The 4,880-nt window shown below is 45.3% G+C and overlaps 1 non-coding gene across 1 annotated transcript; it reads left to right on the plus strand.

Moving 5' to 3' along the window:
• Positions 1-3,050: 3,050 nt before the first annotated feature.
• On the plus strand, positions 3,051-3,210 carry LOC133375947 (U1 spliceosomal RNA). The gene has a single exon (XR_009760355.1). It is a non-coding gene; the product is annotated as a U1 spliceosomal RNA (small nuclear RNA).
• Positions 3,211-4,880: the final 1,670 nt, after the last annotated feature.

Here is a 4,880-nt window from a genome sequence, read left to right on the forward strand (position 1 = left end):
GTGCCCACAATCAAGCTGCCAAGTTGTTCTGTTGCTCTGACTATCTGTTGTGTGAGTTGGCTTGATTTTCTTCCTTCTCTCTCTCTCTCTCTCTCTCTCTCTCTCTCTCTCTCTGTCTGTCTCTCTGTGCTCTCAAGTCCTCAGCATCCAGAAGCTTCCTGCCAATGAAGCCAAAGACATTAGCTTCCCTATGAAAGGCTGGCGGGGCATGGTGGATTGGGCCCGCAGTGCAGAGGACAAGGTCACAGTGTCCAAAAGCATCCTCTCCTCAGGGGTTTCAGGTAAGCTGAGTGGGACAACTCGAGGTTAGATTATTCCTCTAGGGGCAGACTATAGCCAGAAGCATGCCCTGGAGGGAAGACAAGGTGTGCCCTGTTGTTTTGTTTTTTAAAATAGATATTGGGTGGTATTCAATGCTAGTCCTACTCAGAGTAGACCATTGAAGTTAATAGATATGACTGACTTGGGTTCATGCATTTCACACTGGGTTTACGCAGGGTAGGCCTTTGGTGAATATAGCCCATAGTCATTGCCTGCCACATAACCAAATGGGGCATTTTGTTTTTCTTTTATCCATCACTGCCATGGCTGCTCTGGTTTCCACTTTGCTCCTAGTCCTTGCTTGCTGGTACTGGCTTGAAGTGAGGCCAGGGCTGGCCCTACCATTAGACAGAGTTAGATGGTTGCTTCAAGCAGCAGATGCTGGGGGTTGCGGAGTGGACACAGCTGCGTGTGCCAGAAGATCTTCCTTGCACTTCTTATGCTAGCCTGCTGACCTTTGGTGCAGTGGAGGATCCTATCCCATTGTTAACATTGAAGTGAGTCTAGTTGATTTCTGTATATGGAATGTTGGGGCAGGGATGATCCCAGAATCACAGAATCATAAAACTGTGGAGTTGGAAGGGGCCTATAGGGCCATCGAGTCCAACCCCCTGCTCTGTGCAGCACTCCAAATTAAAGCACAATATCATCTTTCCCCCTTTTTCAGGCAGCTAAATGTCCAGGGCCAGCCCTGAGTGAGGTTGAAAATCTACCAGGGTAGATTTACCTTAATCCCCATGGCTCATACCCAACAAGACTTCCTTCTGCTTTATATAGATCAGGACTGGCTAAGCTGTGGCCCTCCAGATGTTGATGGACTACAACTCCCATCAGCCCCAAGCAGCATAGCCATGGCCAGGGATGATGAGAGCTGTATTCCATCCACATCTGAAGGGCCACAGCTTAGCCACCCTCAACATAGATACACTTTTGTAGTGATGTCAGATTTAGTCATTTTCTTGGCTTTGAACACACAACATGGTAGCTCATATTTGTTGTGCTTGTTGTTGTTAGAATACATTCATAACCCACCCTTCATCAGTACAGATCAGAGCTTGGAAAAGTTACTTTTTGAACTACAACTCCCATCAGCCCCAGCCAGCATGGCCACTGGATTGGGCTGATGGGAGTTGTAGTTCAAAAAAGTAACTTTTCCAAGCTCTGGTACAGATACCAGATACAGATACTAAATATGCAATCAAAAAGCTAAAAACAGCAGGACAGAATAACCACTAGTCAACTCATAATGCTCCCATTCAATATGAGGAATCACGGGCCCCTACATTTTTCCTTTTTATCAGGGGTGATTGGCTCCCACCTCTGCCTCTGGAACTTTTCATATTTTAATTGACATATGTTTCTTTGGAACTTGTGCTTTATGCCTATTTTACCTGCAACATAATGCAACAATTCAGCATAATTGTGTTATAAAACCTTGTAAATATTAATTGAAGCTATTTGAAAATTAGCAGCAGTAGAACAGTCAACTCTGATAATTGTACACGTACTCCACCCCCACATGCACAAATGGCCTTGGCTAGCATTGACGATGTACTAAGCAAAACAGGTAGTTTAGAGGTAACCCCCCCACCTTTCCAAGACAATACAAAAATTACTCATGCTCACGTAACTTTAAACAGAAAGTAGGCATCATCATTCTGAGCTTTCCGTTGGTATCATATACCTAATACTTAGGGATGGACAGATTTGTGAATTTCAGTTTGCTCAGTTTCTCATTTTCCCATTCTTAAATTCAGTTCTTCATATTTCTGCAACAATTTGCAAACTTTTTTAAATAAAAAAATCCTCATGAAAATTCTTCAGAAAGTTTGTATAAATTTTTCCTAATAAACAATTTTTTGTATGCAGTTTTGACTAACATACACTTTTTTGGGGGCAAACAATCCAAATATAATCCATTTTATATGCTGTTTTCACCAATACATTCATATTATGCATCCTTTTTTCTGCAATATATGCATTTTTTGTAAACATTGGTTGGTTGGAGAAACTGCACTGCAAAATCTTGGATAGGTGCAAATTTCAAAGGGTGGCTGTGGTTTGGTTCGCATATTGTTTCAGAAAGTGCAAATTGGATCGATTCAGCTTGAAATGCGAACTGAATCAAATTTCTTCCCTATCCCTATGGATGACTAGCTCACTTTAAACTTAGCCCGCACCGAGTGTGTAGAAAAAGAAGTGCCCAAAGGGTTTGTGAAATGCAGACCCAAACCACAACCAGCCCTCAAGTCACGTGAACCAGTGGTGGCTGATGGCCGTTGGGACTGGCAGGGCAGCAGACAGGAGACCAACCGTAGGTAGAATAGACCCAGAGCTCATGACAGGCAGAGACCAACTAATTCTAGTTTTATCCCTGCTGAGTTCTGCTAAGGAGGAGGAAGCTGGGAGGCTGTGTCACCCCCTGGACTGGTTGTAAGTAAGAAGGCAAGCAAACGGTGGTGGGGGGGCTGAGGGCAGACTGAGACTGGCAGGGCAGTGCCCTACTTATCCTAAAGGACCAGCCACCACTGGGTACCCTGCAGCCCTCCAGATGTTGTTCTACTCTAACCACTGTGAACCCCAGTCAGCATGCCAAATGGTCAGGAATGATGGGGCAGCGATAGTCCAACAACATCTGGAGGGCCATAGCTTTCGAGCCCCTGAGCAAAATAATTTTACATAATTCTGTTCACATGTCCTGATTAATCTGTGGGCATATTGGCACTACAGGATTTATGGCAGGGGAGATAGCATGATCGAGAAGGTGGTTGTCCCAGGGTGAGGCTCCTCCATTGCACTCTGGGTGTGCTGACACTTGCAATTTCCCCAAATGCGGGAAACTTGACTGCATTATTTGTGGATTGTTGCCCATTCATCCTGGTGGACGAGCCTCTACTGACATGAGCACAGGCAGCTCAAAATCAAGACCATCTCCAACATTTGGCTTTTCCTACAAGCAAAGCATTTTTGTGTAGGAAGTATTAGGGCAGCCTTCCTTAAGCTAGGACTCTCACCTCCCATCAGCCCCAGCCACCATAGCCAATGGTCTGGAATGAGAGGAGTTGTAGTGCAAAATATCTGGAGGGCACCAACTTCGGGAAGGCTGGTATGGAGAATGGCTCCTTCATTCACTCCACCCTGTTCCTCTCAAACAGCTTTTTGGGGGCCATGCTGGGCTTCCCCTCTGAATGGCACCCAGTTCACTCTCTCTCATCTCTTGCTCTCGTCCAGAACCTTTCAGTGCAATCATGAGTCAGTTCCCGTCCTTCTTTTCTTATCATGTTGCTTGTTTTTGCCCTATTGCTTCTTCACAGGGACTGATGACTCCGCTGTCTTCGTGGTGGGGACAGTACTGTATCGAAACCTGGGTGGGATCCTCTCCCTTCAGAGGTAAGGCTGATACATGTACTCATGAAAGGGACTGAGGATGGGTGATCCATTGGTAGATCATGGGCACCGTAGAATTGTTGTTGTTGTTATGTGCCTTCAAGTCAATTTCGACTTATGGCAACCCTATGAATCAGCAACCTCCAGTAGCATCTGTCATGGACCACCCTGTTCAGATCTTGTAAGTTCAGGTCTGTGGCTTCCTTTATGGAATCAATCCATCTCTTGTTTGGCCTTCCTCTTTTTCTACTCCCTTCTGTTTTTCCCAGCATTACTATATTTTCTAGTGAATCAGGTCTTCTCATGATGTGCCCAAAGTATGATAACCTCAGTTTCATCATTTTGGCTTCTAGTGACAGTTCTGGTTTAATTTGTTCTAACACCCACTTATTTGTCTTTTTCGCAGTCCATGTTATCCGCAAAGCTCTCCTCCAACACCACATTTCAAATGAGCTGACTTTTCTCATATTTGCTTTTTTACCTGCCCAACTTTCACATCCATACATACAGATCGGGAATACCATGGCCTGAATGATCCTGACTTTAGTGTTCAGTGATGCATCTTTGCATTTGAGGACCTTTTCTAGTTCTCTCATAGCTGCCCTCCCCATAGGGTTAGCAAATCCTTCCCTGGCCAACCTTACACAGTTGGCCTTCCAGATATGTGTATGGGCTCCCAGGTAGGGTATGGTTGAGAGGCAAGCAGAAGTCTGTATGAATGGGTGGGGGAGTCAACCAACTTATTCATCAGCAGTCATGGTTTCAGGGATCGGGATAGCGGCCACACAGTGGTAAAGTACATTACCCTACCAGTTTTCTCCTGGAAGTCCCTTATCCCAGATGCTTTTCCTCCAGCTGAAGCTCTGGATGCATTTTCACCACTTCACATGAAATATCAACTTGGGGAAGAAGTAGAAGGAGGAAAGTACCAGAAGGCTAAAGCACCCTCTCCTGCTGTTTCTCCCCCCTGCATATCACATCACCCTCGCAGCTGGTGCTTTTAGGCTGTTCTTCAGCAACCTTCAACTGCAGGCTTGCTGAGTGTATAGTTTGGTTCTTGAAGGCCACTAAGTCCTATTGGACAGATTTGAAGCACATTGACATGTTCAAGGGCAACCAGCTGTGCTGTCCTTATAGGTCTGGTCCTTTGGACTAAAGCAGCAACTTGACTG

This window comes from Rhineura floridana, chromosome 1 (genome assembly GCF_030035675.1).
Source record: "Rhineura floridana isolate rRhiFlo1 chromosome 1, rRhiFlo1.hap2, whole genome shotgun sequence".
In the NCBI taxonomy this organism is placed as follows: domain Eukaryota; kingdom Metazoa; phylum Chordata; class Lepidosauria; order Squamata; family Rhineuridae; genus Rhineura; species Rhineura floridana.